The sequence below is a fragment of the Cornus florida genome, unplaced genomic scaffold (genome assembly GCF_030987335.1).
Source record: "Cornus florida cultivar Cherokee Brave unplaced genomic scaffold, ASM3098733v1 CherokeeBrave_3.0.0_Hap2_Chr09, whole genome shotgun sequence".
Classification (NCBI taxonomy): Eukaryota; Viridiplantae; Streptophyta; class Magnoliopsida; order Cornales; family Cornaceae; genus Cornus; species Cornus florida.
The window spans coordinates 36,478,333-36,500,466 of NW_026775579.1; the positions used below are offsets into that span (position 1 = coordinate 36,478,333).

At 34.1% G+C, this 22,134-nt stretch overlaps 1 pseudogene; it reads right to left on the minus strand.

Annotated features, from left to right (window-relative positions):
* Window positions 1-15,985: 15,985 nt before the first annotated feature.
* LOC132275552 (small nucleolar RNA R71) lies at window positions 15,986-16,083 on the minus strand (annotated as a pseudogene).
* Between the last annotated feature and the right edge of the window lie 6,051 nt (window positions 16,084-22,134).

Sequence of the window (22,134 nt, forward strand, 5' to 3'; positions counted from 1 at the left end):
CCTTATCAAGTTTTAAGGAAGGACTCATGGGAGTTTTAGCATGTTTGGCGTCTTCCGAGCCAAATTTCTTTAGCAAATCTTTGGTATACTTTGATTGGGAAATGAAAATTCCATCAAAAGTTTGTTTGATTTGCAGCCCTAAGAGGAAGTTGAGTTCACCCATCATGCTCATTTCAAACTCGTTTTGCATTGAGGTGGCAAACTCTTTACTTAGAAGGTCATTTGTTGATCCAAAAATAATGTCGTCAACGTAGATTTGAATGATCAACAAGTTTCCATTAATGATTTTGGTAAAAAGAGTATTATCAATTTTACCTCTACCAAACCCGTTTGAAAGTAGAAATCCACTAAGTCTTTCATACCAAGCTCTAGGAGCTTGTTTTAAACCATATAAAGCTTTAGTCAATTTATAAACATGGTTTGGATTATCATAGCTTTCAAAGCCCGGTGGTTGATCAACATAAACTTCTTCTTCAATAACACCATTTAAGAAGGCACTTTTTATATCCATTTGAAATAATTTGAAATTTTTGTGGAATGTAAAAGCAAGTAGCATTCGTATAGCTACTAGTCTAGCAACGGGAGCAAAAGTTTCTTCATAGTCTATGCCTTCTTCTTGATTATAGCCTTTTTCAACAAGTCTAGCCTTATTCCTGGCAATGGTTCCCGACTCATCCTTTTTGTTCCTAAAAACCTATTTTGTGCCAATGATTGTTTTATTTTGAGGTCTAGGGACAAGATTCCAAACCTTATTTCTTTTGAATTGAATGAGTTCTTCTTGCATTGCTAAAAGCCAAGATTCATCATTTTTAGCCTCATGTATATTTTTAGGTTCGAATTGAGAAACGAATGCCACAAAATTGCATACATTTCTTAATTGTGACCTTGTGCTAACACCTTTGGATGGATCACCAATAACTTGGTCAATGGGATGATTATAAACTAACTTCCATTCATTTGGAGTAGCTCTATTTAGAGAGGCATCATTACTTGAATTAGAACTTTGATAGATATCAATAGGAGACTCATTTAAGTTGAGATCATTGATACTCCTCTCAAGTTCTATAGGGGACCTATTTGTATCAAGTTCATTGGTACCCTTTTCAAGTTCAACTTATTCATCATTATCCATCACATTTTTTGTGGGAGAGTTTGAGGATTCATCAAACACAACATGTATCGATTCAACCACAATTAGGGTCCTCTTGTTATAAACTCTATATGCTTTACTTCTAGAGGAATATCCAAGAAAAATGCCTTCATCGAATTTGGCATCAAACTTTTCTAGATTATCCTTGTCATTGAGGACAAAACATTTACACCCAAAAACTTTGAAATAACCTATATTAGGTTTTCTTTTGTTCCATAACTCATAGAGTGTTTTGTTGAGAATCTTTCTAATAACAACTCTATTTATAACATAGGATGAAGTATTTACGGCTTTGGCCCATAAAGATCTAGGAGATTTGTGTTCATTTAGCATGGTCCTAGCCATTTCTTGAAGAGATCTATTTTTCCTTTCAACCACACCATTTTGTTGGGGAGTTCTAGGTGCCGAAAGATTATGATTGTAGCCATTTTCATCGTAAAATCTTTCAACGTCTTGATTGTCAAATCTCTACCCCTATCACTTCTAATGGTTTTAATTTTACATTCCTTTTCATTTTCGACCCTTTTGTAAAATTTTGAAAAAATTGAATGAGCCTCATTTTTGCGTGCAAGAAAGAATACCCTAGTGAATCTAGAGTAGCCATCTACGATCACAAAGACATAGAGTTTACCACCAAGACTAGCAATTTTCTCCGGTCCAAAAAGATCCATGTGGATCAATTCAAGTGGTTTTGAAGAGGTTATATCCTTTTTCCTTTTGAAGGAGGACTTGATTTGTTTACCGATTTGGCAAGCACTACACGGTTTGTCTTTTGAATTTTTTTTCCTGGGGAGACCTTTAACTAGATCATTTTTAGACAATCTTGAGATTAAATCTATGCTAGCATGACCTAACCTCCTATGCCACAACCAACTATTTTCATTGGATGACATGAAACATTTAACATCTTGTTCTTGAAGTTCACCTAAGAGCAAAGTATATACATTACCACTTCTAGGAGCACAAAATATTTGAGATTCATTTCTTTTAACAATGCATTTATCCGATTTAAAAGTTACATCAAATCCATTATCACAAAGTTGACTAACACTAAATAGATTATGCTTTAAACCCTCAACAAGTAAGACATGTTCAATTGACAAAGAAGGAGAAATATCTATGATCCCAATGCCAATTACCTTGCCTTTAGAATTATCTCCAAATGTTACGCTTCCTCCATTGTATGCTTCTAGAGAGGAGAATTTTGTACGGTCACCCGTCATATGTCTTGAACATCCGCTGTCAAGAAACCATTTGTCTTTGGAAGACGTGGAGACTTTGGAACCATCCTACAAAAGAGATTTCAAATATTTTCACTTGGTACCCAAATCTTGTTGGGTCCATGGGAGTTAGCTAAGAGCATATATGTTCCTTTAAGAACCCACTTCTTTATGAATTTAGGCTTTCTCTTTGAGCACTCTTGAATAAGATGACCTATTCTTTTACAATAATTACATTTAGAATTTTTGTTTTTGCTCTTGACAAAGTAATTAGCCAAGGACTCTCTTTTATTCAGTAGACATGCTTTCTTGTCAAAAGGGTCATATCCTAATCCATTTTTATTAAAGACATCTCTTTGAGCACCTAGCATAAGTTCTAGATTTTTGGTACCTTGAGTGAACTTAGCTAGACTATCAATTTGGTCTTCAATGATTAACTTCAAGGATTCATTTTCAAATATGAGTTCAGGTGATCCTGTTTCTCTAAGTGAAATACATTCATTTTTCAAGCACTCATTTTCATTTAGAAGAGTTTGAAGTTTGTTTTCAAGGATAAGTTTTTCTCTTCTTTGAGAAGCACATTTTTTTACCATTTTACCTAGTTCATCATGCAATTCTTTGAAGCCATCAAGTAAACCATTATATGCATCAACTAAATCATCATAAGTAATTTCATTTTCGGAAGAGGAGTCAGAATTAGAATTTACCTCATCCCTACTCGCCATGAGACAAAGAATGGCTTTTTCCTCATCACTTTCGGATCCATTTGAGTCGTCATCTTCCCAAGTGGCTTGCATTGCTCTTTTCTTTTTCTTTTCCTCCTTGTAGGCATGGTAATTAGCTTTAAAGTGTCCCGATTTTCCACAATGAAAACAGGTAAGGGAGTCACGTTTGCCTTGCTCATTAGAGGATTCTCCCTTTTTGAACCTTCCCTTGTTGAATTTCTTCCTATAAAGAAATCTTTTGAATGATTGAGTAATAAGGGCTAGATCATCATTTTCACTTTCGTTGTCGGAAACTTCCTTTTCAAATTGAGAGGCATTTAGAGCAATTTCTTTCTTTCGATGATGATCTCTTTCTCTATCTTTTAAAGTGATCTCCCATGTGAGAAGAGAACCGAGAAGTTCATCCAGCTCAAGTGTATTGAGGTTACGAGCTTCTTTGATTGCAGTTGCCTTAGCATCCTATTTTTCAGGTAAGCTTCTAAGAATTTTCCTTGCAAGATCAGAATTAGTCATAGTCCTGCCAAGGTGTTTTAAGCCATTAATAATGTCAGTAAATCTCACAAACATTGTACTAATAGACTCATTTTCATTCATGCGAAAGAGTTCATATTGATGCATAAGGATGTCAATTTTGGATTCCTTAACTTGTGATGTCCCTTCATAGGTAATCTGGAGTTTATCCCAGATTTCTTTAGCTATGGTACAGGTAAAGACTCTATTATATTCATTAGGACTTATAGCACAATTAAGATTGACTTTGGCTTTAGCATTCAAGGAGATAAGTTTATAATCTTCGGTGTTCCATTCAGCTTCAGTCTTAGGGTCTCTTTCAGCACCAAATCCTTTCATTAGAACAAAAGGTCCATTAACAATAACCAACCAGATTTGGTAGTCCACGGATTGGAGGAAGTCTATCATTCTATTTTTCCAATATCCATAATTTGTTCCGTCGAACCAAGAAGGTCTAGTATTGGACTGACCTTCTTGAAAAAGTTGACCATTTAAGTTTGCCATGATCGATCTCTAAAACACTTAAGCTATTTCAATAGAGACCAAGCTCTGATACCAATTGTTGCCCAAGTATAGACTCTAGAGAGGGGGGGGGGGGGGTGAATAGAGTCTAAGCAAACTAAGGTCAATTTTTCAATATTGATTTATCAACTAGAGTTAAACTTAACTTCTTTGGCAAATATTGAATGATGCAAACTGAATTTAAGCTTTAATTGTCAATCTTTATGAAGAAAGAGGCATATCAAGACATACATGAAGCAATAATTATGAGAGATAAAGATAGAAGTTGCAAACATGTACTCAGCGATTTTAGCGAGGTTCGGAAACTCCTACTCCTTGGCTCAAGACCCCTCTTGAGACTTCCTAATTCACTAAGGCTTCTCCTTGCGGGTGGAGAGCAAACCTTTTACAAGAAACACTTTCTAGCTTCTAAGTTCTAAGAGATACACCTTCTCTTAGTCTTCCTTGAGCCACACCAGCTCTTACAAGTTTTTGAAATATATAGATGAAGTACAAGATGATCTCTCTCTGAGATCTGAAGTACAAGATTTAGCTCACTCTAGAGTATGTATGAATAACTTGAAGCTCAACTCTCTTTTTTGATATATGATGTGTATAAAATGATGATGAAAGGCTTCGATTGCTAGTAGATCTTTTTCAATAAAATGCTTCAACCTTTTATGAAGTTATTCAGTCATTATATACACTTTCAGATGATGTCTGATACTTTTCTAGTTGTTGGACACACACCTGAAGACAGAAATGCCTGTTTGAATTTTGAAATGCGCAGCTTCGGTCGACCGAAGTGAAACTCCCTTGAGTTTCAGTCGTCCGAAATGGTTTTTTGTTTGGACACCCTTCTCAGTACTTTAGCTTCGGTAGACCAAAGAGGAACCCATGTTTATTTCGGTCGACCAAAATAGTTTCAGGATTGAACTTCACCCTCTCGGTATATCTATTTCGGTAGACCGAAGTGAACTCTCAGTTATTTTGGTCGACCGAAATAACTATTAGTTGGATCTGTATATTCACTTCGGTAGACCGAAATGAAATGATGATTTATTTCGGTAGACCGAAATAACTTGAAACTTTGATCCTAACTCTTGGTTCATTTCGGTAGACTGATACACAAGTACTTCTCATTTCGGTAGACCGAAATGGATTCACATTTTCAGATAAGGATATGCTTAAGTCCTTTGTTCCTTAGTCATGGTAATTGAGATGATATGCATAATGTTGGAGAGTTTGAGCATCAAGATATTCATATACACTTTAACAAAGCTTCCTAAGAAACTCACCAACCTAGCTAACCCCATTTAGATGACTTGACTTTGACTTTTGATTGCTTGGTCCTTTGCTCATGCCTTAGTGTTGCTTCTTCAGTTTTGTTCTTGTATTGTAGTGCTTGTTTTGATGAATGCTTCGCTCTGTAATTTCACTCAAGAAGACATTAGTAATCATAGAAGATCATTAATGAATTATGATCGTTAAAAACCTTTAATTCAAGGTCAACACAGAGGACATCCCATTCATATAAATGATTTGGTAAAGAGGATTTATCTGCCCGACAATCTCTGCTCTTTTCTGGCAGATAGATGCACTCTTGTGAATCGCAGTTTAGCTGTCGGTAGGAACGCGACCTGTTACATAACACCCAAGATATGTCACTACCGGTGTCCAATATCATGTGCGCGTATTGGGGTTTGGGTTGGCCAATTCCAATCCGGACCAAGTAGTACTTTGTGCATAGCTCATTGTTGTACCGGAGAAGATTACCGTCGATGACTCTGCCAATTTTGGTTCAGCTGACGAGGATTGCCCTTTGACAGCAAAAGATCCGCCTTGTGGCCGCAGCTCTTGTCTTGGCTTCTGACAACAATTGTTTTTCTTCTAGGCTAAGTTGAATGGCATGTGATGCATTGAAGAACGCAGCAGATGGTAGAAAGAAAACCAAATGGGCAGAGAGAGTAAAAACAAACCAAATATGAAGCAATGACATCCGACAGACTTACTGCTTTTTTTAGCCTAGATGCACTCTTGTGAATCGCAGTTTAGCTGTCGGTAGGAACGCGACCTGTCTGGGTTAGAGCCATCTTTTACAAAACACCCAAGATATGTCACTGCTGGTGTCCAATCCAATATCATGTACATGTATTGGGGTTTGGTTGGCCAATTTCAACCCGGACCAAGTAGTACTTTGTGCATAGCTCATTGTTGTACCGGAGATGATTACCGCCGATAGGATTGCCCTTCTTTGACAGCAAAAGATCTGCCTTGTGGCTGCAGCTCTTCGAGGTCTTGGCTTCTGACAACAATTGTGTTACTTCTAGGCTAAGTTGAATGGCATTTGATACATTGGAGAACGCAGCAGATGGTGGAGAGAACCAAATGGGCAGAGAGAGTAAAAACAAACCAAATATGAAGCAATGACATCCGACAGACTTACTGGTTTTTCAGAAATGTGGCTGGATGATAGATATGGTTTTGTATTTAAAATGGCAAAACAATTACAGTAATAGTTAACACAGCATGCAATAAAGTCATGAACAACCAACAAAATTCATGTAATATTCGTTACAGGTCTTCTTCATGGCTAACCTACTGAATCACACAAACTGATATAAGATTTAAATTGATCATATAAGATTTGATCTAAATACATCTTTAATTATACTAGGCGTATATGCAGGTAAATTACATGTGGAAACTTCTAATTATTTTCTCTCATGTCCCTCTTTTATTTGTGATATAAAATTGTGTTTTGACTTGGTACACTGCATATAGATTTTATTTGAAAGGCTTATTTTTCTAGATTTACATAATGCTGTACTCGTTATTTGGAGTAAACATGAGTACTCAAATGGGCCCAAATCAATTAATTTGATAGTGTACTATATAATATAACTTTAATTCAGTGATAGTCATATTATTTTAAATGATTTTAAACCATAGTTATGCTCTTTAAGGTTTAAAATTTAAATTCTATTAAATGAAATTATTTTTTTTTGCTTTTGCATAAAATAAAATAACAAAAAAATATTAAAAAATTATTTATTTATTCGTAGTGTTTGTTGAAATGAAATAGAATGAATACATATTGTCTAATGAAAAGAAGAGTTTGTTAAAATTAAAAAAAAAAAAAAAAAAAAAGGGCATTTAATGATAAAAGGAGTTTGTTAAAATAAAAAAAGGCATTTAATGATAAAAGGAGTTTGTTAAAATAAAAAAAAAGGCATTTAATGATAAAAGAATTTGTATTAAATAAGAACTCTTTTATACCTTTAATCATGTAGTAGTCATATTATTTTTAATGATTTTACTTCATAGTTGTGCTATTTATGATTTAAAATTTTTAATTCTGTTATATAAAATTTTTCTTGGTGTGTACTAATAACCAGTCCTAGTATCCAACACTGTGACAAATGCTTTGTTGATTTGAGGACAACACTTGGAAGTCTCAAAGATGATGTCTTTGATTAATTTACAGGTAAGTCTAGGTTATGAATAGCTAATTATAGTGTAAAGATGTGGAAGCAGAGTCTAGTTTATGAATAGCTATAATGATTGGTTTGAGGTCGAATTTAGCTATGTTTTGTTGGTGGGCTGCTGGAATTTCAAAGAAATTGATATCAGAATTCTTATAAATATGGATAGTATGGGTTTTAGGAAATGGGTTTTGGACTTACAATTTTAAAAAATAATAATAACTAACTATTTCAAAATCAATCTTGTGTTTCTACCATCATAGGCCCTTAATCGAAAATTCACTTAGTTCTTAATTCAATTTTGAGGATTGGAAGAAAATTCTATACCACTGTTTCAAGATCAAGCTTTTGAAGCTCAGAACATTTCAAAGACATTGAACTAAGGGACGCAGAAGAATTGATCACAAAAAATTGTACCTCTTTTGACTTGCACGGGTTGATTTAGTGGATTTGAGACGGAAATAGATGATACGAAGTTCGACACTTGAAAGACGCATTGAAGATAACACTCTTTCTGAATTATTTGTGACTTACCCGGGGACTAGTGTTCGGGTCTCGCCAATGTCCCGTAATTTATCTTCTATGAGTGGGTCCTTTGGACCTGCCTTTGTGGATTCCACAATTATAAAAAAAAATTGTACCTCTTTTGCTAAAAGGTAAAGTGCAATTACCATACAAAAAATGTGCAAAAACAATCCCCACTTAAAATTAAGTGTATATAAAATCGTTGTATTATCAATCTTTCAAACAAATTGTTCCATTATCATAAATTTTGACCAGTTTTTTTTTTTTATATAAAAATTCCAAAATTCTCAGTGCTAATGTAAGGGAAAAAAAATCTCTATCCTTTCTCTCATTCAGACTCTCTCTCTCTAAACTGTATCTCTCTCTCCACTCTATTTTTCTCTCTACAACAGAGGATCACACCACACCAGTGGCGGCACCGGACTTCTTCATTGGTGTCTATGCCGGCTCCGGCAACAACCAATTCTCACCGAAAAATCACTACGTTGACCAAAAATTATGTGTTCCGGTAATTTCAAAAGCAAATTATTTGAAAAGCAATGATTTCAAGATTATATATATATATATTTATAACGAAACCAACACCACAAAATTAATTGTGTTAGAGAGAGATTTAATTGGTGAAGATATGGAAGAGGACGAGAGGGTACAAGTTGGGTCTGATGGTCATTTTTGTTTATCCTCTCTCTATGTCTGTGTGTATATGTGTTGATGTGTGAACAATTTTTTTTATATTGAATTTAGCATTGGGTTTGATTAATAATCCATAGGAATAAAGCCGAACATAAAGTGTCCTTCAATGGTGATTGGGGAACTGTAGGTGTAATGGGTGGTTCCAAGCTCTAAGGGTCCTTCAATGGTGATTGTGGGATGGACGGTGTAACGGGTAGTTTCCATGTTTCTTGACGACGACAATCTTTGGTTTGAGTTGAAAATTTGAAGTGTACACAAAATGCATGAATTCATGAATATATATATATATATATATATGTCCTCTCTCTCCTCTATTTCTCTCCCAATTTGCATTTTTTTGGTCGGTCTCTCTTTACCATTTTTTCCGGCGTCCATTTTTCTATTCGACTTCCATATTTGCCAATCTCTCTTATTTTTAGCAATTTCCATATATATATATATATATATGACAAGATGAATGAATATATGGAAGTTGCTAAAAATAAGAGAGATTGGCAAATAAGGAAGTCGAATAGAAAAATGGACGCCGGAAAAAATGGTAAAGAGAGACCGACCAAAAAAATGCAAATTGGGAGAGAAATAGAGGAGAGAGAGGACATTTTGCTTCGTCATTATTTTTTATTTCTTTTATTTTGTTATGTGGGTATTTTGGACATTTCAATTGCTAAATTGACATAATATTTTAATTTGCACAATTTTAACAAGTAGGAGGTTAATTGGAACTCAAGGAAGTATTCGCGCATTATATATATAGCAGTAAGTTTTTTTGGCACTTTACCCTAACTAATAAAATTGTTATTTGTTCCTTATTTTTGCTCCTAAATTTTTTGATGCGAAAATTTTTGTGTCCAATTATTTTTTTATTTTTATTTTATTTTGGTATGAAAATCTAGAAACACGAAAATGCAAAACAAATAATAATTTTATTAATTTAATGAAAAAGGTACAATTCTCTCTAGTCGAATCTTTTAAATCTTCTTCTTATTCAACCTCCTTGATTTTTGATACAAGGGACTCGCAAGTTTGATCTTGAACTGATTGTGGTGAATTTTTTTCAAATCTTCAAGAGCAAGATTACATTTTCGATTGAGGACTAGCAAAACTTGATCTAGAATATTTGGTTAAAGATTTTCAAAAGAAGAACAATACTTATATGATGTACTTATTATTCTTTGCCGGTGCTAAAGGTTTAAAAAAGAATAATACTTGTGTTGAATCAATTAGAGAGTCGGCAAAACTTTAGTAATTTATCCATCTATGCGTTAATGTGTAAGGTGGTCTTGTCTGTATAAAACAAATTGTATAGTGTTTAACTTTGAAACCCACCAATAATGTGTCAATTTTCATAAGTAAGAGAGAATTGTCTTTTTCTATGTGAAAATTAATCTATATTTAAATTTAGATTTGAAGTAATCACACTTTTGGACCTCTAAGATTTTAAGAGGTGTTCATTAATGGGATTCGCGTATATAAAATTTAACTAACCAATAATGTTTAACTTTTTAACCGATCAAACGAGACAATAAAAAAAATTTCAATGTCTACACGTATCTTATAGACAAAAAAATCATCCCAATTCGAAGTGTTCTAGAGGAATCCAAATGTCTAAGAAGTTAATTCATCGAGTATAAAAATTCTGGGAATTTGTTATATATGGTTTATATGCAAATTGGGAAGTTACAAAAGTAACACTCCACCCAACTCAAACGACACTTTTTTTAGAATTATCAAATCTTTGGAAATGGATGGATTAAACTTACCTCCCTCCAAACTGGGTTTATTACACTCACCTCTCCTTCCTGTATTTTAAATTATTATAGCTACCTTCCTTTTTTGTACATTTGTAATTGTTTGATACAATGAGAAAGAATTATAATATAATTAAAATTTATACATAACATTAAAAAATAAAAAAAAGATTGGGTCATTTTTGTTTGATACTCTTTTGAAATAAAACATATTATATTTAAAAACTTGGCCGACAGTCAATTTTTTACATCATCTCATTGTTAAAAAGTAAATAGTCAGAATTCAAATTAATTCTCATGAGAACACACACACCCATATATACATGAATTATTTGTAAATAAATAAATAAAATAGAAAAACCAAAGAATATTTTTTTTTTTTTTTTTTTTTTTTTTTCAGTAACACTCCATCTAACTCAAACGACACTTGATAAAAATGATTGGCGTAGAATATTTATGAACATTCAAGACACAATGGCAATATTCTATATTCCACCATAGACTTCAAGTCATTTCTTTGAAATTGAAGTTTCAAGCAAGTCAAAGTCTTGAGCCAATTGAAAGACTTAAGTGCTGATTTTAATTATATATATATATATATATATATATATATATATATATATATATATATATGCGTTAGTCTGGTGATAATCCACTTCTAACTGTCTTTTATAAGTCTATTATATAAAAATAAAAAAATAAAAAGAAGAAAATTTAAAAAGAAACCGAATGTAGGTCTACTTATAAGTCTATTTATAAGTTTTTTTTTTTTTGGGTAAATCCATTTAGTTCAAAGTACAGAAAATTAAATTAATATTTTTTTCTAAGTCTATCCATTCTAATTTTAAAGCTTCACTTCTATGCAACTGAATGTAGCTAATAAATTATTACTTTTATTTCTCTTTTTTTTTTTTCCCCTCATATCACTGAATTTTTAAACCAAACAGAACTTAAATTTTAGCTGGTGTCCCAATTTAAAATCATAATATTTACCAAATTTTTCTTATTTATTTATTGCAAAACACTTGGCAAAAGTGGAATTTGAGTCTCTAAAATGTTGACAGAAGGACATAATTAGGATGTATTGGTACGTAAAGAAATTTGCGTTTGTTGGAATTGGAGTTCCTATTTTTTCCTTTTCATTTTCTTTTTACATTATTTGAAATTATTACACATACCTGTATGTATGGAAATATTACATTCACACCCTCACAAAATCTTAAATTACACACAGTATCTTTGTGTTTTAAAAAATTACACTCACTAGGCCTAACATTTATGTTTACACCCACAGTTACTGTGGGTGTGAGATCAATGGATTATCGGTAGCCTATTGTTGTAGATTGAGAATTTGGCTGACAATGAATCTATACTTACATTAGTTTAAATATATGTTGGGGAGAAATATAAGGAAAAACAAAGAGAGGCCTAACTAGGGATGACAATGGGGTGGGGTGGGGTGGGGTGGGGATCTCATTCCCCATCCTCATTTTCGGTCAAATTTTTTACCTCCATCCCCGCCCCCATACCCGTTTAAATTTCAACCCCCTCCCCCATCCCCACCCCGCCCCGCCACGCCACATTAGCCCCCGTCCCCGTCCCGCACAACTTTTTTAAAATTTCAATTCACCTTCAACAAAATCAACACAATTATAATGTTTTTCAACCTAATAATTTAATAAAGTTTCAGCACAATTATAACAATTTAAAATATATCATTTCAACCCGATGAAACTTATAGCAAAACCACATATAACATTTTTTGGAATAGTCTGGAAATTTTCAACATGATCAATCAAAACAAATAACATTCGACGACTCTGTTGCAAGGGAATGGATCTAGGGTTTCAGAAGTGAATATATTATATATATAGTTATGTAATTTAGTAATATTTTATAACATGTATGGGCAAATTTGTAAAAATGCACTATAAACGGGGCGGGGAGGGGTGGGGTTACCCTCCCCCGGCCTCGCCCCGTCCCCCGCCGGGGTTTCAAATACAATCCCCATCCCCTCCCCATTTACATAAATGGGTCCCTAAACCCATCATAACAGGGGTGGGGTGGGGTGCAGACCCGCCGGGTATGGGGATTTTGCCATCCCTAGTCCTAAGTGGATGGAAAGTTAGAAACTTTGTAATTTGAATTTGATTTAGAATGGAATTCCCTACAATATTAGGTAGTTTTTGAGTTTTGACTTAGAGGATCCTGATCCATATTAAACCTCTACCAAAACTCAAACACTTAACTGAGTTTAAACCATCTAGGGTAGTGCCCAATCGTAATTACCATTGAACTCAACCTCTCTGGGGAGGAAAATTCATACCATGTTGGTAAAAATTGTTGAATTCATCAAAAATACTTTAGAGTAAGACCTCATTCTAATTTCAAAAGAACATGTGCGATAAAATTCTCAATTCGATGCTCAGTAAAGCCAATCCAAACCCTAAGAACTGCAAAACCCAATTCCACTATCCTTCTCTCCATCATCCTAGTGTAAACTTTCATTAATTCGTGTTAAGCATTAATTACAAATAAACATGAATTCCAAATCTTAGAACTTCATGATTTTCACATATCTATAATGCATAAATAAATAGTTAGATATAATTTCCTCGATCTGTAATTGTAAATCTCGTAGAGATTAAGGCAAACATCGAGGTTTTTTTTGCGGAACGAACAACATGCTAAACTGCAATAGCCAAAGCGTAGAAATCGATTTATCTCTCTTGGTCTTTTGCACACATAAATAATATACGTGTTGTTTTCATTAGCGTACATAATTGATGGAATATATGCACTTTTATAAAGGCAAAGAGAGGACCAATTTTCCTTTTAGTAACTGTAATTTCACTTTCCATCAAAGTAAGGAATACATAGGAAAACACTTCCCCAATAATTAATTACCAAAAAGGTAATTAATAAGTTGACTAAATAATATAATATTAATCTAATATCTATTTACTTAACCACTAATTAATGAAATATATCACATGTCTAAATTTTGTGGTCCACACAATTAATAAATAATCTTACATTCTCCCACTTGGCCCATATGATAACTTATATAGTGGTTTAGTAAAATAGTCATTAGTGTGCACCATAAATCAGATTGAGTACTTAAGTTGGTCATCATAAATACCATGGTAAATAAATTACCAATGCGAGTCATGGCGGTTATATATCACTAAATAACACAGTCCCTTCCATGTATCACAACACTAGTAACTTATTCAATAGAGTCTATAAATGAGAAGTATCAATAATGATTTAACAATAATGTCTTTTCTAAGACTATTCCTATTACCATTTATTAAAGCAATAAGTACATGTACATTAATTAATAGGAAATATTAGAAACACATTTAATGAGCGCAAAATATAAAATATATATAAGTACCGTTAAGCAATCCACAATTAAAAAATAATCACCATTGACTATATTCAAGACCCATTCTTTCAACATGGTCAATAAATGTCTTGGGTAGTAGTTCATTCGTTAATGGATTGCAATCATAAGTTGTGTGCTTATATGTTCAATAAACACTCGTTGTTTCTAAACATCTTCTTTAATGATAAAGTATTTCAACTTTAGAATACCTATTATTTTTCATTCAAGAAGATCAACAATTGCAGTATAAATTTTTTCAGTAATCTGAAAATGGTACCCATAACTCCAAGTCCTGAAATAAATTCTGTGACCATAAATTATATCCTTAAAGCATGCTATAAATTAAAATTTCATAATAGACAAAGTAATTACTTTGCACTTTTTCATAATATTATTCCTCCAGCCAAAAGGAACAAATAACTAATTGTGAATTAATTATTATCCACAGATTCATAAAAAAGTTTTCATAAGTGTGAGCATATAATCTTTTATCCCTTACCAATTTCTATATACATCAAACTCCACACTATATGCATAAGGAATATTTTTCGTTTCTTTACCTTCTAGCTAACTCATTTTTTGGGATTGCATTAGGCTGAATTTATTCTCTTTTCAGTATGGAACAATACTGGTTGAACAATGTTCCATACCAAATCTTTCTAGAACTCTTTCAATATATGCTTTCTGAGACAATCCTAAAAATTCACATGATCTATCATGCAATATTTCTATTCCCATCACGTAGGATGCCTCATCCATATCTTTCATTTCAAAGTTCTTAGAGATAACTTTTAGTTTCATATAATAAACTAAGATCACTACTAGCAAACAAAATATCATCAATATATATAGAATTAGAAATATAAACTTACTCCCACTAACCATATAGTATATACACCGATCAATAGTATTTTCCTTAAAAACAAAAGAAATAATGGTATCGTTGAACTTAATATACCATTGTCAAGAAGCTTGTTTAAGTACATATATTGACATCTTAAGTTTATAGACTATATATTTTTTACCCTCTAATGTGAAGCCTTCAGGTTGATCATATAGACTTCATCTTCTAAACTTTCATTCATAAAAGTTGTATTCACATCCATTTGATGTAACTCTAAATGGCATCGGCCCATGTGGAGGCCATTATTTTTTTTAGTGCATTGATATTATTGAGGAGTTTGGGAACATCGTATGTGGAAGTTGGAAATTGTTGTTGATTGAAGTGTTGGTGTGTTGACTTATTTTAGTGCATGCATGGTCGTAGATCACTTAGTCGTCTTCTCGTTCCTTTAAATCAAAATCCCGAAGCTTCCCTTTGACGTTTAAGAGGTAGCACTAGGGATAGTCATTCTATTCTTCCCATTTTTTTTTTTTTATCATCCATCACCTTTAATGGAAGATCCAATTGAAGATCTTGGTCATGTGGATCACCAAGGTGTGTACCACCCACAACAAATTCATAATGTGGATCCTTAAGGTGTGCATCCACCCTTGGGAATGCCACGACTAATCAATAATGTTGTGCAACAACCTCATTTAGGGATGCCAAGGCCAAATGTTGTTCCCCCAATTGGTGAGCAACAACATCAATATGTACAAATCCCTCCTTAAGGTCAAATGGCATACCCTCTCCAAGGTCAAGAGGTATACCCACCTTTCAATCCTCCAATGGTCCTTAGGGATCATTACACTCCAAATCAATATAATGCACCTACTTGCATTCTGTTACCAAGCTTCCGTGCTTATCATTATGAGATTAAGGCTTCCACCATTAACATGTACCCCATTTTCTATGGGTTGAGCAATGAAGAACCTTATAAACATTTAGATAAGTTCTTGGAAGTTTGCTCCACTGTGAAAATCACGGATGTGCTAGAAGAAGTCCTTAAAATGAAGTTTTTCCTTTCCACTCTTCGGGATAAAGCTAAATATTGGTTTAACAACTTGGGGCCGAATACAATCACCTCTTGAGCATAATTGCAACAAGAGTTCTTAAAGAAGTACTACCCCACAAGTCGAACCAATTCTATGAGAACTTCCATTCGTGAGTTTGCACAAGAAGAAGGAGAACCTTTTCATGAAGCATGGGAACGTTTGAATGACTTGCTACAGAAATGTCCACATCATGACATTCTTAAGTGGCAATTAGTTCAATGTTTCTATGCAAGTTTATCCGATGCCAATAAGGGCATTGTTGATGCTTCATGTGGAGGCACCTACCTCGAAAGAAATGAGGATGAAATTTGGCATCTTTTCGAAAGAATGAGTGAAAACTCAATACATAGATCTTCATCTTCTAGGGGGGGTCGCCTAGCAAGTGTGGGAGGGAAGAAAGTCTTATGTCAAGTAAATACTTCCATGGAAATTGCCATCGAGGTAAAAAATCTTACTCAAAGGTTTGATAAATTCCTTTTGAATCAAGGTCCGGCATTTCAATCATCTTCTTCCCATCATTCCAATGAAATGTGCTTGACTTGTTCTAGTTACACTCACCATTCTTCAAATTGTCCTCTTGGACAACTTATACCAAGTGAGTCTCAAGAACAAGCCAATGTCGCTTTCATTCATCAAGAGAACATTCCTTATTCAAATACTTACAATCTGGGGTGGAAGAATCATCCAAACTTTGTATAGAAAAGTCAAGGAGATGGTGCAAATCCTCCTTAAAGTCAAGGTTACCAAGCAAAGTATGTTCCCCCACATCTTCAAAATCAGAATTCTCAAGGTAACCGTCCTTCATTCTATCCTCAAAATGTGAATCAATACTCTCATCCTCAAGAATCAAATTCTCAATCCTACTCTCATTTAAATCAAGCGCCTCCTAAGAGTCCCGCTTTTGAGGACAATGTCTTGGAAGCCTTGGGTAATCTTCAAAAAGATAATCAATTGTTTCTTTCTCACTCTCAATCAATTGCAAAGCTTGAAGCTAAAATCGGGTAATTAGCTAATTCATTAAATGTGAGAAAGAAAGGTAAGTTGCCTAGTCAAACCGAGACTAATCCTAGGGGACAATTTATGGTGAAAACAAGTCCTTCATTAGGATTTTCCAACAATGAGCAAGTTTAAGCAATTACTACCTTGAGGAGTGGTAGGAAAGTGGACAATAAGGTAGAGGCACCTAGGGAGGATAGTGAACTGGCGCAACCAAATGGTTGCCTCCGTCCCATTCTAAATCCTATTTTTACTTCCTTGGATGCTAGTGGTTCTAAAAAGGACCTTCCATCATCATCATCTCCACAATTAGAGAAGCCTTATGAGCCAAATGCTCCATTTCCTCATGCTTTGAGAGAGACTTCACCATTTGAGAGACAAGAAGAAAAAATTCATGACATGATGGAAGTGTTTAAACAAGCAAAAATCAATCTTCCTCTTCTAGATGCAATTAGGCAAATTCCACCATATGCAAAGTTCTTTAAGGACTTGTGCACTCAAAAGAGGAAGAACAAAGGAAAAGACCTTAAAAAAAGGCTTCTAACGGAACAAGTGAGCTCCATTCTTATTCATAACACTCATCCTAAGTTCAAGGATCCGAATGCTCTGACCATTTCTTGTGTAATTGGAAACCAACACATTCGTTGAGCTTTCCTTGATTTAGGTGCAAGTATTAATCTCATTCCATATTCCATCTACTTACAATTAGGATTAGGGGACTTGAAGCCAACATCGATTGTACTCCAATTAGCCAATAGATTAATAAAGAAACATAAGGGAATTATTGAGGACATCCTAATTAAGGTTGATAAGTTCTATTTTTCGGTTGATTTTGTGGTACTTGACACCAAGCCGGTCCCTAATCCTACCAATCACATTCCAATCATCTTAGGAAGACCATTCCTTGCCACCGCCAATGTTACCATTAATTGTCAATTCGACATTATGGACATCTCTTTTGGCAACATGATGGTTAAGCTTAATGTTTTCAATGCAAGCCAACATCCCATAGATGAAGGTGAGTGTTTCCTAGTGGATGTCTTGGACGAAATCATAGAGGAAAATCTTCCCTCTATTCTCTTTGAGGACCCTCTTGAGGCATGCCTTTGTGAAATGTTTGAAAGTTGTGGTTTTGACACGGAAGGATCCATAAGTGAGGTGAATGCATTGATGGACTCTGTGGCCACTTTGGATTTCCCACCTTGGAAAAGTAAGAAAGAACCTCTTCTTTCACTCTCTAGTACTCCACCAGTTCCTTTTCTTATCTCTCCTCATACTCTTAAGCTTAAACCTCTTCCATGCAATCTCAAATAGGCCTTCTTAGGCCCAAAAGAGACTCTTCCGGTCATCATTGCTTCAAATCTTAAAGATAACCAAGAGAATGATCTTTTGGAAATGCTTAAAGCTAACAAAGAAGCCATTGGATAGAGTGTGGCTAACCTAAAAGGCATTGACCCTTCCGTTTATATGCATCGTATACACATGGAAGAGGATGAAAGGCCATTCAGGGACGTTCAAAGGAGATTGAATTCAAATATAAAGGAAGTTGTAAGGAGGTTGTGAAACTTCTAGATGCGGGAATCATTTATCCCATCTCTAATTCCAAGTGGGTTAGTCCAACTCAAATGGTTCCCAAAAAGTCGGGAATCACTGTTGTTGAAAATGCTAAGGGTGATCTTATATCGAAATGCTCTGCCAATTCGTGGCGTGTATGCATAGATTATCGAAAGCTAAATTCAGCCACTAGGAAGGACTATTTTTCATTGCCCTTTTTTGACCAAATCTTAGAAAGATTGGCCGGGCAACAATATTATTGCTTCCTAGATGGCTACTCGGGGTACAATCAAGTGGCTTTAGACCCAATGGAACAAGAAAAAACCACCTTCACATGTCCCTTTGGTACATTTGCTTATCGACGGATGCATTTTGGATTGTGCGCCACTTTCCAAAGGTGTATGATGTCAATTTTTTCAAATATGGTGGAGAAATATTTAGAAGTCTTCATGAATGAATTTTTGGTTTTTGGGTCCTCTTTTGATTCGTGTCTCCAAAATCTCTTAAAAGTGCTTTAAAGATGTCGTGAGACTAATCTCATGTTCAATTGGGAAAAGAGCCATTTCATGGTTTAAGAAGGAATTGTGCTTGGACACGTTATTTCTAAAAGAGGAATAGAAGTTGACAAAGCAAAAGTTGAGCTAATTTCTAAATTGTCTCCACTTACAACGGTGAGAGAAATCCGCTCCTTTCTAGGCCATACCGGTTTTTATCGCCGATTTATCAAAGACTTTAGCAAAATTGCTGGACCTTTGTGCAGTCTTCTTGCCAATGAGGCACCATTTGTCTTTAATGAAGCATGTCTAAATGCTTTTCATCAACTTCACACTCTTCTATCATCTGCTCCCATTATGCAACCTCCAAATTGGTCTTTACCATTTGAGATTATGTGTGATGCTTTCGACTTCTTGATGGGTGCTGTCTTGGGACAAAGGGAAGGTGAGCTACCATATGCTATACACTATGCAAGTAAGACTTTCTTGGGTGCACAATTGAACTATTCTACCACCAAGAAAGAATTATTTGCCGTAGTATATGCCTTTGAGAAATTTTGGTCATATCTCTTAGGATCCAAAGTCATTATGTTTTCCAATCATGCCGTTCTTAGGCATATTTTAATGAAAAAGGAAACCAAGCCTCGCTTGATAAGATGGATCTTACTTCTTCAAGAATTTGACTTTGAAATCAAGGACAAAAAAGGCTCTGACAATGTCGTTGCCGACCACCTTTCTAGATTAATGGTTGAATCTTTTCTAAATCTTCAAATTCATGAATTATTTTTGGATGAACAACTCTTTCAAATCTCAATGGGACGTAACCTTGGTTCGCCGACATTGTTAACTATCTTGTAATTGGCAAAATTCCAATTAATTGGTCAAAACAAGAAAATGACCGATTCTTTGCTAACATCCGAAAATATTATTGGGAAGATCCCATTTTGTTTCATTATTGCCTAAATCAAATCATAAGGAGATGTGTGCCGGAAAGTAATGTTCCGAGCGTCCTTGTGTTTTGTTGCACACTTACTTGTGGGGGTATTTTAGTGGAAAAAAGATCGCTTTGAAGGTTCTTCAAAGTGGGCTCTTTTGGCCCACTATCCACCGAGATGCCTATAAGTTTTACAAGGTGTGTGTCCGGTGCCAAAAGTTAGGATCAATGTCAAAGAGACATGATGCCCTTAACTTCGATCTTTGTAGTTGAAATTTTTGATGTATGGGGTATAAATTTTATGAGACCATTCTTGTAATACCTTTAATTTTAAAATGATAGTCTCGATATTTATTTAATTATTTTAATTACATTTTTATTTGATTAATTGATTATTTGGCTATTTGTTATATGTTTAATTGATTTAGTTGTTTAATTTAAATTGTATGCGCTTAAATGGATTATTTGAATTAAATTGTTATCTGGTGTGTTTACTTTATTGATGTTCTTATTTGGTTGTATTTATTTGTTTAAGTGTTGTTTGGTGATGAGTAGTTATTTATTAATTTAAATGTTATTTTATATTTTTAAAAGGAACGGATTTGAATAGTAGTAATGGACCAAGTAAATAGGTCACATGGATATTTACCCATGGATGGTGTACATATATATATGGGTATATATGTATATATAGGGATAGTTATTAACACTATTATTATTTATTTATTTTTAATAATAATAATAATAGTAATATTAAGATAGTTATATATATATATATATATATATATATATATATATATATATATATTATATGTATCTTTAAATCACGTTAGTCTCTGACTATGCCTATATATATGTATTATTTATTATATTCTCTTTTTCTTTTATTTTCCTTTTATTAGAGGAATTGGTTTTTATATAGGATTAGGTTTGGAATTTAGCTTATATATACATAGGAGATATGTCTACCAAGGGTTTAGAACCCTATTCATGTACTATTGGAGGCAAAGAAGGTTTGAGAGAAAACATAGAGTTTTTGAGAGAGAAGAAACTAGGGTTTCGGCCAAGGACTTAAGGCCAGACCAAGGAGAAAGATTAAGGGCTGTTCGAGGGTTGGAACCAAAATAGTAGGAGGCTTCGACGGTGGCCAAGGATCACTGAAAAAGCTAGGAAGAAGAGATTAAGGTTTTATTTTGAAACCTAGTGGCAAGTTTTTCTCTTACTCTTTCCCTTGGATTCGTGTTATATGCATGCCGAGATTAATTATAGGAATAATCAGATAATAAATTGATCTTTTATGCATGCTTAATTAGAATTAAAACTGAGTTTATATATTTAAGGTGTTCTTACTTGATCTTGAAAATTCTTGTATGAAACCTTGTTTTAATTCGTGTTTAAGATGTGTATAGACTTTATAAATTTATTGGGATCATCTGGGGCTTGGAACAGAAGGTTAGGAACCCTAAGGAAGATGATCAGAATGATCAAAGGATGCCGGAGATGAAGAAAACGGAGAGTAGCAGGAATGGAGGCGGCTCCACTGTGGGCAGAGCCTGCTCCTTTTGGATAGAGCCTGCTCCTTTCAGATGGGAGCATGCTCCATGGCTGGGACTTCAACGAGATGTGTAATTTGGCTACTATTTTGGGGTTTTAGGTTTCCAGTGATGGTTTGGATGATGATGGGGGTTTAAATATTATTATTTGACATATTTAAATCCCAAGAAGCATAAACAATATGACATTTTAAGTAAATTTGCATATTGTTAAAGGATGGTTTATTTGGTTAGTTTTGTTTTAGCAATTTAAAATAAACGTTATATGATCCTAATCATATATTTGTAGTATAATATAATCATGGATTGTTTCTGATGTTGTTATACTAAAGATTAATCGGTATGAAATTTTAATTAAATTTGCATATTGATAATGGAGGATTTAATTGCTTTGAACTATTTTGGCAAGTTAAATGGAGATTATATGTTTTTAATCTTGTGTTGGTTGCATAATATGATTCTTTATATCTGATTTTTATTATGCTTTTTTCCAGATTTATTGATGTATTGTTTTATTTCTTTCATCAATAATTGGATTGTATGGATGTAATGCATTAGTATGGGATGGTAGCATTTTAGGGACGGATTAACCAAAGAAGTTAAGTCCTACCTATTTCTATTATTTTAGGGATGGATTAACCAAAGAAGTTAAGTCCTACCTATTTATTTATAAGGGAATGGATTAACCACAGAGTTAAGTCCTCCTTATTCGTGTCA